General features: G+C 43.7%; 1 protein-coding gene across 11 annotated transcripts in view; it reads right to left on the reverse strand.

Moving 5' to 3' along the window:
• Positions 1-15685, reverse strand: part of LOC118506060 (serine/threonine-protein kinase 10-like) — a 52142-nt gene that overhangs the window by 33867 nt on the left and 2590 nt on the right. For 8 of the 11 annotated variants that reach the window (XM_036042713.1, XM_036042712.1, XM_036042702.1 and 5 more), the window contains exon 2: positions 13951-15002. The gene's annotated coding sequence lies outside the window, so the exon portion shown is untranslated. The remainder of the gene's footprint in view (positions 1-13950; positions 15003-15685) is intronic. The other 3 variants (XM_036042707.1, XM_036042709.1, XM_036042710.1) reach the window with 2 other exon arrangements.

Below are 15685 nucleotides of genomic sequence, written 5' to 3' on the forward strand. Positions count from 1 at the left end.
TGTTGAACCAGTCGCAGAAACATGATATCGAAAGGCGGCGGGTATGGGGCGTACACCGATGACGTTAGGAGGGAAAGGGGTTGTTCGTTCGTAGCCGTTCGCGCATCATTGACTCCTTTTAGTATGCATAACGCATGTACCCGGGGCCGGGGGCAGTTGTTGCGAGGAACGGGAGCAATGTACCAAACACCCTTGCAACATGGTGGTGCAAGCAAGCAAGCATGGATTAATTGACCTAAATTGTATAACCCCACAAGAGGTCCTCCTCGACGGCCGCACACACTTGCATTGCACACAGTTGCACAGGTAGGTCTGCTAATGATGAAGTCTTTATTTACGGTGATGATCTTGTTGTATTAGACAGTGCAATGCACCGTGGAACATGGTTGGAGGTCCTTGTAATTGAAATGTTACTTTAGCTTTCGCCAAGACAAAAAACAAGTGCCCAACGAGTTTTGCTCAACAAAGAAGTCAAAATGTAGCTCAAAACACCACAGCAAAAAAACACCAATCAAGAATTGCGATGATACCACTCCACTCCATTCTGACTGTTTCAAATTTATCAGCACCACTCATCGATTCGAGCATGCCCCTGTAAGGCTCGTTTTGTTACCGTATTACACACGACACGGTACCAAATTCGTTGATGAAATTAGACACTGCACTGCAGGTCTTGATCGACCGAATGAAGACCTTATGTTTCGGCTAACCCGGTGTCGCTCTATAACTTCAACTACAAAACAACTGCTACGAACCCCAAAGCAAAAAACAAAACCTTCGTCATGCATACTCTTCTGTCCGCACAAGACACGCCGATCCGGATCTAATTTAATTCGTTTCTCACGCACCATCCTGTCCATCTTGCCACATCGCAGCACAGGGCGAACATGACAAACAGACGAAACGGTAAAGTACGAGCCGGGAAGCGATTAACACAGTTGAAGATTCCCCACACATCGCCACATCACACCAAACTTCGGAAGACCGGGCTATAGTGGAAGTACCGATACCGCGAACTGATGTGAAACCTGGAACCGGTTCGGCGTATCAGGAATTGCTGAGAAGGAGGAGGTTCAAATAATTCGGAAGGCTAGAATTGGAACATGGATGATGGTTGTCGATCGCGGAGGACACCCGCTTTGTGAATCGCAGTTTCGGTTTGTTCAACAGGCAGCGCCACGTATCACAATCGAAATGGTCGTGAATTATGGTAACATGAGCCCTCTAGAGGAGGAACCTTTCGTTCCGCGATCGTCTAGAACAGAGCACGCTTGGTTCTTAAAATAGATTTAAGGCAGGATTTGGAAGGCAATTAACACCAACTTGTCCACCGGAATAGATTATGTTCGAGAGGTTTGCGGTAAAGTGAAACGAGCTAAGCGTTTTTCCTTTCCAATACCTTCAAGTCATTAAATTATTGTAGGTTATACATGACACGGGCGTTTGTTTCTACTAAAGCTCAAAAGATCCAGACAGTTTCGAACACAAAACCCGAATCTTTTTATTACACTGGTTAGGTTTCATGTTTGAGGTTGGGTTGTTTTCCGTGAAAAGTTTTTGAAGAGAGTCTGTTAATCTCACAAGATGACAAAACTCATTTCTCAGAGTATCACACAAAGAACAGCATTTTTGAGTTATCTTCTACACACCCAACCTGACTACTACAAATCTTGCTCTCCGTTGACAATAATAATTTAATGTCTGGCAGCGAAGTCATAAGGAAGCATGGGAACACACACACACACTCATTCCACGCACAAGTGTGTCTTGAGGCGGGCTACGCACCAAACGACAGCCACATAATTTCTCGGGACAACCCATTGCAAAGCGTTGTTCAGTTTTCAGCGCTTTCTTCTGACACAACGACCGACGACCACAGGAATAAGACGTGGCGGGGAAAAACATTACACCACTTTTCCTCTCAATAATCGCGTGGCGGCCAGGGGTAGAGATAGGCGAGTTCCGAAAAATGGTTTCCTCCGACATGACGATTTTCACAGCAGGCTGGCGATTTAACGATTCAAAATTTCATTTCTTGTCTTTTTTTTTATGTTCACAACCACCGTAGTTTCAAATGGCTTTCGATCTCGATCGCAGTTGTCGCACAGAGTGCAAACACCGGAAAAGTAATCTTTCGAATGGGACATGATGGGAATTTCACATCGTCAACACACCTGCCCTCGTTCGCTTTCCCTCTCTCCCATGTACAAGCAATTTTCACACGTTGAGATGGAAAAAAAGAATCGGAAAAACTCACACTTTCAATTTGCTCTGGATCGCGATTTTCTGATGGCCATTTTTCGACACTATCCAAAGCTTCCGGAGTGTTCGGTTATGAACGTGCCAAATGAAAGCTTGAACACCAATTTGATTGCTTGCAGGTACGCGAAGCGTACGATATATGACCCCAAGGGAAAGGAGGTTCTATCGATCTCCAACTATGGTATGTTTATTACAGTGTGTTAACCGCTTGAAAGCAAGGATGCGTTTAGCAGTTGTCGACCAAATGTGGTCGAGTGCGAATAGCATCATCCATTGCTATGTAATCATTCCCAAGTGGTGTAGGTTTAAATTTTACTTAAGTAAATATTTGTAACAGTTAGGTGACCGCACCTTCTCAAAAGTCAGCACCGACAACAACATCGATGTTGAGTTACGCGCAAGGGTGCTGGCTGCCAACCGGTCATTCAACAGCCTGAGGAAACTTCTTCACCATAAGTACCTGTCGCAACGGACGAAGCTGGAACTATACAAAACAATTATAGTCCCAGAGCTCACATACACCGCTGAGACATGGACTCTATCCAAAACTTACGAAGCCCTCTTAGTCGCGTTCGTGAAAAAGATGCTCGTGCAGCGCATTAGACTCGCCAGGTTTCGGTGGGCTGGTCACGACATGAGAATGACACCGGACGACCCAGCCCGTAAAGTCCTTTTAGACCGTCTACACGGACAGAGGAGGCGTAGTAGGCCCAAACTGAGATGGTGTGATGGCGTTTCTGAGTCCGCCAGAAGTGCTAAGATAAACTATTTGCAGACGATGTCCCTGGATCGTGAACGATATCGAGGATTGTTGCAGCAGGCCAAGACTGCGAAGCCGTCTTGTAGCGCCGCATAAGTCAGCATGTAAGGACTCAACCTCACTAAAGTTGATTCCCTTTTAAACCCTGCTGCAAATAGTAATACAGCAATATATATATATTAATATAGTGTTCAAGCGAATTCTTATCTGGCTGCCAAACGAAATTCCTGGGACATTCAACATAACCGAGCACATGTCCCGGTTTTCTTGCCAAAGAAACTGTATAACCAAACCGAACACATACCGGTTCTCCGGTTTCAGCCGTTTCACCGTATATAATTCCTTGCTTATCTTTTTCTCAAGAATACCCTCCAAAAATCTCAACCGGGAGAGAAGAGTGTCCCCACGCGATAAGGCGCTGATAAGCCTTGGAAAACAAACATGATATGCGTTTTGGTTATTGTTAGCTGAACCATTTAAAAACTTGTCGAACGCCCTCTTCGCGTGACATGGTTTTGCCATTTTAGTCATAGCGGAAACAACTTTTTCCACCAACTCGTGTCTTGGTGCTTGAGTCTCCTAGCTGTGGAACCTTATCAAAAGGAAGACCGGATATCCCCCGCCCAGGTATCCCCACTGCTCAACTTCACATTTACCCTCAAGCTTCAATCTTGACTCACTTGTGGTGGTTGGTTACACCTTTTTTTTTTTTTTTGAAAATACAAACCCTCCATGAGTTTACTACACTTTATGGTGGATCACAGTGAACACAGCACATCTTCAACCTTCATGATCACATCATACCGAGAAACAGATTTAACACCAGCTGAACCCGGGCAGTGATGCACCCGGAAGCATGGATTGACTGAGCAAAGAAGCCTCACCATCCCGCATGGTAAAGGGAAACTTCGGTAGGACTTCACTGTGATGAAGTTGACTCACGCTGAACACCTGCCGGTTGCTTCCTTACAGCAAATTCCGTCACCGTGCATGACTAAGTTGGCAATAATGTCGTACAATCATTCACCCGGCTGGCTAGCCGTGCGGTGGGGTAAATACTTCATTGTGATGGAATTTTTGATGTCCTGTGCGATATACTGGATTTCGTAGATAAAGTGAGGTTAAGCTGTTACTTTAACCTCTTAAAGAACTGTACCCTTGCACGAGCAAAGAATCTATCAAGTTTTATTTTTATTTTATACGTTTGCACTGAGTTGATGTTGCCATTTTCGCCGTTTATAGCAATGATCATAAAGCAATAAAATCGTACAGCCAGAGACAGATGATGTATCCCACCCGTTCGAACGGTAGGCACGGCACTATAAAGCTGCCAACAGGTTCAGACCAGACGGTGCATTTTGTGACTTCAACCTCAGCACAACAATACTCCGGCACTCCGGAAGCTGCAATTGAAGGCTAAAGGAAGAAGTTGCCCGCCGCCCGGATACAGCTCCTTCCGTACCGCGAGGTGCGCACCATTATCAACTTTATCATAATGTCTACCGGAGGGAGAAAAAAATCGTCACAGTCTAGGCGAAATCGGAATCGAAATCGGAATCACTGAGGTGCAACAAAGCTTTTGTCCCTTTCGGCATCATAACCACCGGCTAGAAGGCGAACCCAGCCAACCATCAATGTCTGGGGGCTTTGAGGGTTGGGCGATGCCTTCCGATACGTAGCCAGCACCACTTATGGAAATATTCTTCCCACAGTGTTCCTCCGCTACACCGACTCTCTCTCTCGGTTGACTCTTTAAACGTTGTGTAACCAACCAGCCAACCAGACCCACCGAATGTGGATGCTGCTGATGTCATTCTACACAGGGCTCATCATCGTGTCTATAGTAGCGATGCACACGAACGCACCAACAAACAAACACACAGCTATGGTTTCTGTTTGTATGCACCCTCGGTGATGCACCCGCGATAACGAGACTATCCCACCAATGTAAGGCCCGAGTCGGCGAGAGACTTCGTTCCCAACAGCACATCCGCATCATCTATCGTGTTTTTTCGTGTGTTTCCACCAATTCTAACTTTAGATCTGGCATCGAGCGGTGGATTGTTGGCTGGAGGAACTGGCTGAAAGAAAGATAAGTTATCCGTCTGAATTTTGGAGCTGGACGTGGGCGAACGCAAAGGGAACCGAAATAAGGAGGTGGCGCGGTGTCCACAGGCCAAAACTGAAAACGACTTAAGAAATCACACACACTCTCACTGTGTCTTTCTCCATCTATTTTCCTTTCCCATTACCGGGTTGGAGTTTTATGGATATGGTGGTGGGAAAAAACAAGGTATGGAAATAAACAAGTTACGGTACATTTCGTCACTTAAACACCGAAACACACACACACACACACGTACACACGGGTGACTATTTTAGAGTTTTAGACACACTTTCCGGTTTCCGATTTCCGGATAAACGAGAAAAGAAATTCAGTCCAGCAGTCACAAGACCAGCCAGTGATCATGCCCCTTGGCAACACCGTTAAGCAGTGTGGAACTTACCGAGGGAGAGAAGCTACACAGCGAATCCAGTTGCGAGAGTTTTGCTTTTGCGGGATGAGGTTTTTGGATGCGTTTGTTTTTCTTGCGATGCACACCTTGACATTGATCACGGTTTTTTCTAGCCGTTCCCATGTTTGTACATGTGCGGTGGGTGGGTGGTACACCCCATATGGGCGAGCTGAGCTTGTATGTGCCCCCCCGAGACGTTTACCTAAGGCGTCGTCGGCGATGCTTTCGAGAAGGTCATGTTCTGATTTGTTGAATAAACAACACACCAACATGCTCTGTTAGGTTCAGACATTTCGCTCGTCAGTCTAAGTCTTTTGGGATAAAAATAACTTTTATGAAGAGCATTTGAAGAATGGTTAAAAAAAAATCATGGTATAAAAATGAAGTGATTGAAAGAAGTATGTTGAATAAAAACTATTTTTCCTGTGAAACTTCGAACAATATTTTACAAAACTAAGCAGAATTTTTTGTTTCCACTTGATGTGTAAATTAGTAAACACACGGGGAATTGCAAATCTATATCTATCTGCAAGATTCCATTATATGATTGCAAACTTCCACCACGGGTAAACCATATTAGAATATCCATTTGAAACATTGGTCTAAGTGATTCAATCAAACATATGGATCGAAACCCTGTGTAAGTAGAATCTACTAATTTTTAAGGCTTACCATTCAACGATTGCTTTGAGGTTGATCCTGATCCTCCTCCTCCTCCTCTTGCTTTATGTTTACTTCAAAGTACGTAATCTAACTCGCTGTAGAAGATGTGTACGATATTAACATGGCTCTCCCAATGGGTAAATTGCTTTCTATCAAGACGACCAACCAAGCTCGTCCGTTATTGAATAATGTTCCACTCTCAAACACCTGACTGTTCAGATCGGCTCACCATCTGCTTGACGCAAGATTGCATTATCGAGTGAGAAGCTAATTAGAAATTGACACCTTCAACGCCACCTTCTGCCTTGCGCCATTGTTACCCGCGTGCTACAGCAACACCGGACGATAAAACGTGTCTCACGCGTCTGACGTGAAAATCTCCCACAAGGTAAATTAGATTTTGCAAAACAACCATCACACCATGAAATGAAAGAGGCATCCCAACCAAACAGCTGTCACCAAAACGACCGACCGTTTGTCCTTCCGCCACAAAATGAGGTACCGAATGCGAATGAGTTATTTTTCATTTTTACCAGCCGAAAAGTGTTGTTCAGTCGAGGTGGTGGTCGTCAGTAACCGGCCAGCGACAATTGGGTTTGCCAATCAAGTGTGCCGTGTTACACGGCGAAGGTGGACACAAAATATCTGACTCTCAGCTATCAGTTGGCGGCGCGTCGCGGAACATGATAAATGGTGTAAAAAAGCACTCCGTCCACACGCTTAGATTAGATAAAGTTAGCGTGGTAATTGTTAGATGAATTCGTTGTTCTGTGCTTCTTCTTTTTCTTTGTGCGAATCACGAACAATTTAACACACACACATTATCTTATCTTAAAGGAGTCTAGAACTTCTTCAGATATTGATCGCGCAGTTTTCATTTTAAAAATTTGTTTAGATTCGCAGACAATTCTCATAACAGTTTCCACACGGACACAGGCTATTGAGTTTTCACACCACTGAATGTGGAAGGAATGAACGCCCACTCGTCGGCATCCTCCCCCCCATTAGAAGCAGGTCTAAACGAAAGGCGCCACAAGGGTGAAGATGGATCGCTAAATGGTCTTCCTTAAATAAACAGCTCATCATTTTTGCCACATTCGCCGACCACCGATTCCACACCGATTTAATGGGATAAACAAGTGGAAAGGAGCCATCTATCATCGGGCAGAGTAAAATGGGTGAGGACCTACATAAACAAAACATCTAACCAAGAGCATCTCTTTTAGCAAAACATACATCATCACACACACACACACGCACCTAAAGACGCGCGTTAGTGTTAACGCACTATGTTTTCAATCAAAAGTTTCAAATATTTTCAAGGCTTTCGATAAGGAATCGAGAAGGAAAGCGAAACGGAAACAACCGAACGAGACCCAACCCACATTTACGGTTTTATGTTAACAATAAAAAAACACACTCACACACACATTAATGGGGTGACAGGTTGTACACAACTCCACAACACACTCTCGCATGACGCAACCACGTTCAAATGACCAGACTACCAGACAGAATTCAGTTGGCAAAATTCGGCTGTAAAGAATGATGATGATCGTACGGAGAAGGTCGAAATTTGAAAGCAATAAAGCATCGCCAATAGTGTGACAAACGAAAAGTTGAATCGTTCAACAGGGAGAACAGGCAAGTCAAAGTCGGCGGACCTGCAGCATATGCTCAAATATGGCCGAATTCCACAGCATGACCTCAGAGCAACAGGTCGCAACGGTATCGTCCGGTCCGACCAGTCGCACACAACGTCGCAACCTTGAGAGGTGGTTTTAGGGGGGCTCTTGCCGAATGCCGACCCGAAATGGACAATATCATCGTGCGTCCCCCCACCAACAACACGGCGAACAGTTTGATGCTCCAGGAAAGTGCTACGGCACATCAAGGTGTTCGTTTTAGGAAACGGTTGGCAAGCAAAAGGATGTTTCAAGAGGATCTCTGATGTTTTGGGGAAGTTGTGTCTATACTGATAGAAAGTGTAATAGCTTACACCAGTCAAATTACTTAAAAAGAGACATTAATTAGCCCAAATTTCTACCTTGCTGAACGAAAAATTGCTCTCGGCAAGAGATGATGTTGTGCGATGAAAAGTATGTTTCTTAACAAAGCATTTAGATCGTCGAGAGACAAGGAAGTAAAGGATCTGGTCAAACAGTCACCAAGGGAACAGGCAAAACTGAAGACGGTAGTGGACTGGCGGTCGACGGTGGCGCACATTTTTGAACGTACCACCCTCGAACGCGAGTTCCGCCGTCCGTTGTTTACACGACAAATTAGAGACACTCCGAAAGCCGTTTTGTACCCCACAACCGTTTTGTGCTGCTGCTAAAATGAAAGAAAAAAAAAGCGAACTAAAATACAAACGAACGCAACGTGAGCCTAACCGAAACGAAGAGAGGAAAAAAAACATCGGAAAACATTCGTATTGGCCACGCCATATAAATGACACGTCGGTGTGTTCGATGGAGTGGGGTGGCAACACTCAGTGGCAGGGCAAAGGTGGGTAAGAAAAAGAAAACATTGGCAGTACCGCAGCCAGCCACCACACACAAGTCGAAATTGCTACCATGTGTCCAGACGGACAGATACAGTCGCCGATACAGTGCGCGAGAGAAGGAGATACGAGGGTTTGGTTGTTTTTTTGCTGTACATCCCAAACATTCAAATCTTGTTTTCATTCATGAAAATGTTGCTGCAAATAGCATTCGGTGTTTGAAAAAGGTGGCTTTCTGTCATCGGAATTCCTATGCCCACCCACCGTTTACATTCGCATTAGAATGTTAATAAACGAATCAGTCCCCTCCATGAAGACGCACTTGTGCAAACAGCGAGCAGATAGATTTAAGCGTGGCACTTAAGGTGTTATCATTTAGCAACAATCAAGCATCAAATGATGAATATAAATAGAAAAAAATTAATGCTATTTTTGTTAAAATAGAAAATAAAATAAATTTTGTTTATAGCATTCCCGAGATGAATTAGTAATGTTCCGGCCATTTCTGGACACTTCCAAAGATGTACTGGAGAACTTGGAGTTAAAGCTTAAAGGTATGTTACTACCAAATAGCTTAAAACAATAATAGAGAATTAAATTTAAAAAAAATACATATTATGAGACTTTGTCCCCCATATGGTAAGCTAAGTACTTTATTGCGTTACTGACAACGAACTAAACCAAGACTGGTCTGAGAAGGCTTAAAAAGTAGAAAAAATAACCCTAATATTTGCCCGGCGGTAGGGTAAGTAGACCGCCCTATGCACTACAACCTCGAACAGACTCGGGAACCAACCGTTTCTGGCTCTCTGTGACTTCATTTTACCGGTGGAAAAGAAGTTAGCAATGCCTACAAGAAGATGGTTCGGATGGGATTTGAACCCCGGACTACTTCTTCTTTCTTGGCACTACAACCTCGAGATGTCTTGGCCTGCCATTTCTGGCTTCCTGTGACTTAATTTTACCCATAATAAAGTAGTCAACCCTCCGTACGGGGAGGCAATATGGATGGGATTGGAACCCCGGTCCTGCCGTGTGAAGACCGGCGCCGTTATCGCCTCGGCCACCGGACCGCCCCAATCAGCCTATCTCATATCACAAACCCGGTCAGCATATCTTAGCCTTTTTGGTGGGTATTATCATGTCAATTCGGAACAACCTCGCCTACGTGGCCGTCTGGTGCCATTCTCATGACATGACCAGCTTACCGACGCTGGACATGTCTTATTATTAGCTTTACAACCATGGTAACTTCAAGATTCTAGGGATCTTCTAGGGGTATTTTTAAGGGATTCTTCATCGTCGTTAATCGCTTGTGACCATACAAAATTCTGAACACGACTTAAAGGATCTAATCGGTTTTGGGCAGAGTTCATGTCTCACAAACGTATGTGAATACTAGGACTTTATTTAAATTGTACCTTAAAAATGAGCTTAAGCTGTTAGCAAGTATCAACAAACGTATAGCTATTTACCTAATCCATCAAGCAGGGCCGGACGGTATCAAACGACTCCACACAGAGTCGTTACAGAGCTCATACAAATAATCACTAACCGATACGACTGACGTACGACCTGGTTGATTGATCTATACAAAATCGACCAATTAATCCATTCATCAACTGAGTCAGCATTGCCATTTCTATTGCAATCGGTAAATCATTTTAGCTGTAAGCAACTGATTGAACAAACAAAATGGTAGTTGAATTCATAACCAACAAACCCTTCTCCCCCTTCTTCAAACCCTTCTTCATAACCAACAACCCCGTTCAGTTGTTACACCTAAGTACGACGCGGAGACGCTTGAAAGCATCAAACGAAATGAATGTTTTATTACGCTTTTAAAAGCTTTTTAATCAGACGAAATGCGCTCGTCTGAATAAAATCTCCCTCTACACAACTGTACTACAACTAACACACCACCCAAAGAAGCGAGCCCGACGAAAACTGTCTGTCCCGACGGCGCAGCAAAACGATCGAACTTAATTCCACTCAATTAAAATGTCATTTTGGCACGATACAGCACGAAAGCATAGGAAAAGTTTCAACTACAAAACAATCAAGAAGGATGTTGTGCGTGCCAAAAGACACTTCACTCAACTTCACTCTATCAAAGACTCATTTTTATAGACATTAATGCCACCTCCGCCCCGGGTGATGTTTAAAGGTTTGGAGACTTCCCACAGCGTGGCATCGACGTTCCCCCCCATTGCCGAAAAATCAATGATACTAACCTACACACACACATATCACGGCAGACCCAATCAAGCTTATGGAGCTCGTATTACCATTATACGGTCGGTGTGGGTGCCACGTTTATTATTAAATCATGCGTTATGTACACCGCCATTTGTTTCGTTCGCCATTTCCTTTTGTACGCGGGGCAAAAAAAAGCCTTTCAAACGTCAATTTAGCTTAATCACACGGCATTACATTATCAATCGGTTAGTCGGCGCAATTTGAAGAGCTTTAAGTGCTTCACGCACTGCACGAAGAGGTAGCAAATGGCCGCAGAGGACAACTTTATTACAGCAAATCAGGGAAGCAATGCATTGCACGTTATCGGAAGAAGGCAATAAGGTAGCTTCGTAGTGTCGTACATTCATCAGAAAAAAGTGATTTTTTTTGTAAAGTGCACGGTAAATGAATGTGACATTCGTAAGTGCTTCAAACATCTTATGGGCTTTACCAAAATCGAGATAGAAATTTAGAACTGATGAGCTAATGTTTAGTTTAGTGTTGAGTGTGTAGTAGCATGACTCTCAACCGCATACACACGCAAAGGTCTATCAAAACGTCAGCTCGATTTAATTAATCGAAGCTGTAGATGCGGAACATCATGCGTGACCTAACTTGCTATAAAGAAAAGGATGACCCCCAAGGGTACACGCCAAGCAGACTAGCAGTTCGCAGACTTGCAAACACCATTTGATTTTAAAGGTACGTGCTCAGGCTCAGATTCGCCACACTGTTATTTTCGTCAGTTGACAATACTGTGTAACGATAAAGGATGCTCTGAAACCATTACCACGTACCATATTAATATATTATAAGTATACGATTCTGAAAGCATATCTCCAGCAACTACACGAAGTACTGCACAGACTTGCTTCAAGAGCACGAACATCCACCATTGTCATTCGGGGCAAGTTTCACTGCAGATGATCCCAGTGACTTCTCTGCATTATAGACCAAACATATGTTTTGAATTTGTTGGTGTGCTTATATAAATAGATAATTCAGTAGAAGTGGAGTTCGCAACTCCATATCAAGCGGCAGATCTGCGACTAGACTTTAAATTTAAAGTGTACGTTTTAAAGTGTCTGTTTTTAGTCTTCGATGTCTGGGACTATGGTTTTACATTGGAAATCTTGTATAATTTTGTTCTACTATTCTTTTTTAGAGATTCAATTTCGAGATATCTTGGCCTGGCATTACTGGCTTCCTGCTTCTTCTTCGTAGCTTAACGATTTGCTACTTCATGGCGGCCGTGCAATGGCTTACTAGGCTTATTGATGCCACGTATTCAGATAGTCAATCCACACTACGGGGGAACGGAATGGACGAGATTTGAAAGCAGGTCCTGTCGTGTGAAGTCCCGCAACGCAATCTCCTCGTCTACCGGTCTTTATTTTATTTTTAAAGTATTCTAAATGAGCAATAGGAATAAGGATTTCCCTGCATTTTTGTCGTTACAATTAAGAAATAAACAACAAGGTCTTAAGCAATCCAATAAACTCGGCGTTAAACCTTTACCATGGACGCACACAGAACGGCACCGAAAGAAATGGGAATAACGGTAGCTAATACCACGCAGCCCTTGACGCATTGGCCATTCATCAACGCCACAATTCCTTTCTGTTATCGAACGTTACTCGAATACGAGCCAAAGTCTCAGCCCTGTATTACTGCCCCTCGGATACACGATCCATCAAACGTGCTATCGGGTGACTAAAGCAACCAAGGACGTTCCGTGTAAAAGAAATTTAGAGTTCCTCCTTTACCAACAAAAAAAACTACAAATTACGTACTTGTTCTGGTTTTCTCGCATACCACGCCCACGTGGAACACCCTCACCCCCGCCGGTCGGAGTTTATAATAAAATAAAGTAAGATTCGCACAAATCCACCGCACGCAAAATATGCCCACTCGCGCCATATAGGGTAGGAAAGGGTGTTGTTTCTTCACCTTTCCATTCCCATATTCAAACACGTGCTCGATTACGAATGTGTGTTGGCAGGCGGCACAAGGCGGCAATACCGATATTGAGTACTTCTTTACATAACTTCACGGAAGCGAATGATGAAACAAAAGGTAAAAGGCTCTCCTCTAGTGGTTTTGGAATGGCAACCCATTTTTGTTGTTGTTGTTGCTTTGCTCAATGGATAATGGGCCGAGAGTACATGGAGTACACCTCACTCCAGCGTGGCTTTGCACACCAAGTGGCTGCATGTCCTAGTGCTAGTCAATAAGACACACGTCAAAATTCAAAAAAAGACGTCAAACTTATGGTTCTACGCCAGATTCAACCTCCACGCAACCTGCGTTTCGTGGGATGTCCAAGAGACATTCGTCAAACGCTACACCGAAGGACAACAGGCAACAAGTTCGGGATGACATATTGAACAATTTATTTGGAATTTTGTAATTAGACAAAAGCGCTAGTTTTAACATGCTTGACATGCGTTTTCATACATTTTGCATCAAGACTTTCTGTTTGTCCTGTTTATCGTACATTAAACTATTCAACCAGATAAGGTCAAGAATGTGGTTTTGAGGTAGCATCGTCAAGAAGTGTTGTTTGCTTAGTGTCGGATATCTCGTAGACGCTGTAGAACCAATTATTAGCTACGGACAATAATTATTAGCTACAGTGACATAAATCCAGCAAAGGGTCGGCTCATTCGAACTCGTTGGAAGTTAAGTTTGACAGAATCCAAGGCAGGCTAGTATAACGTAATTCGCCACAGTTTTTTTTGTTTAGTACCAGACCCCGAGAAACTGAAGCTGGCAGACCAAGACAAGACCTGCTGAGGATGTGGAACCATAGAAGAGGAAAAATAAGAAGAAGAACCCATTCAGGGCATGCTGCCAGGTCATGTTTTGTTGCTGTAGTTCTACACAAGAAGCATAAGAACGCAACCGGAACACATCTCATGTATGATTTCCAGATTAAGTCGAAAAACAGAAGTAATGTAAATTGCAATACTATTTCAAATTAAAGTAGTAGCTGTTTCTGTCCTTACCTTGTAAATGAAGAAAGCATAGGCAGCGAGTTTAACCCAACGCAAAAGTGCTGTTTCGCAGTCCAACCAGTAGCGTATGATACTTCCATAAACTATCCAACACGAAGGATAGCTTCGAATGCCAGAAAATGGCTTTTCCTTTCTTTACACGCAAACTGTGCACACAAACCCGAACCCGGAACGCGCTCCTTTCAGTATTCTGTGTTTTCGTTTGGTTGCAATAAAAAAAAAGTTTTACAACACGATTACACGCACACGGGCACACGATCCCGGTTCTTTACAACCGGAAAAACACACTTTGACGCAACACGATGGCGGCGAACAACGTCAAAACAGGTTGACAGGACGAAACTAACAGAACGCGGGCACACACACACACTCACATGTAGCTACTGGCACGTATTCTTCCTTTCCAATATCACACGCGCACACACACCTCTTCACACTATGATGGACGCTTGAGCGCACACAAGCTCACGTACTCACACACATACACCACTGACGCACGGTGAATAGATGTTTGCGAAACTGAAGCGCATCTTCCGTTACGCCGCCTCGACGGACGTAACGCGGCTTCTCCGCACTGCCATTAGCTGCCGTTTCGCTTTTGCCATCATTTTCCACTACATGTTACCACACTGCTCAAATGCAGCTTTTTGCACGGCTTTTTACAACCTTTTCCCCTTTGCACACTACTACACCTTTTTCCTTGCTTTCCTTCGCCAGCAATCAAGCTATTCGCACTCGGCAAAGAACTTTTCCTGACTGCTGCGTTACATTCGCCTTCCCTCACACACACACGCGCGCGCGACCAGAAGCACTTACGTGTGCACACAAACACACACTCACACTAAACCCATGGAAAACTGTATTATTCAGATGCTGCGGATGCGCTATATTCTTTGTTTACACCGGTAATTTTCCTCTCTGTGTTCTCTTGGTGTTGATGATTATCTACACTCTGCTGTTCACTCACCACACTTTACCATTTCAAAAAGTCTCACTAATAAAATAGGATGAATATTTAGAGTCCGGTCTATTAGTATTAGCTGCTGTAAAATAGATAATGAAAACATTACTGAGAAAGTGAACAAATAATGCAATACGTTCCGGTTTTTGCATGATTTAGAATTTTTTGCACTTATTTTGTTCAAAGCCCCTGGACAAAGAATAAAACCCAGTGGACAAGTATTTCGACGAGTTTGGGATAGATAGATTTTATACTCAACTCTATTATACGTTATTTTAAAGCTCGAAAGTAATCTTCTGAGGTCTATGAAGTGTATGTGAAGGGGAGAACTTAAAGATATAAAACTGCTCATCCACTGCATCGGCACAGAAGGATTGCCAAACATGTATAATACTTTTATCCAATCTTTTTACAAAGCAATAACGGAATCCTCGGCCTTAATATGTTGCCGCCAATCGTTTTTCTTTTGTCTGCGTCGTTTGGTCTTTGTGCCGGTCGCTACACGGAAAGACCGGGGTTCAGATCTCATCCAGACCAGACTGCCTCCCCTTACATCTGGCTTAACGGGTAGTATGAAGTCACAGAAGGATAGAAATGACAGACCGAGACCTTTCGAGGTTGTAACACCAAAGAAGAAGCGAGATAGTCCGAAGAGTTTTCAGATTTGGCCTCGGGATAGCAATGATTCGATTCTTTGCGAAAGTGTGGCTTTTGTAGGAGGCTACCGTATTTTTCGCGTAAGTGTTGTACGACTTTTCCAATGGA

The sequence above is a fragment of the Anopheles stephensi genome, chromosome 2 (genome assembly GCF_013141755.1).
Source record: "Anopheles stephensi strain Indian chromosome 2, UCI_ANSTEP_V1.0, whole genome shotgun sequence".
NCBI lineage: Eukaryota > Metazoa > Arthropoda > Insecta > Diptera > Culicidae > Anopheles > Anopheles stephensi.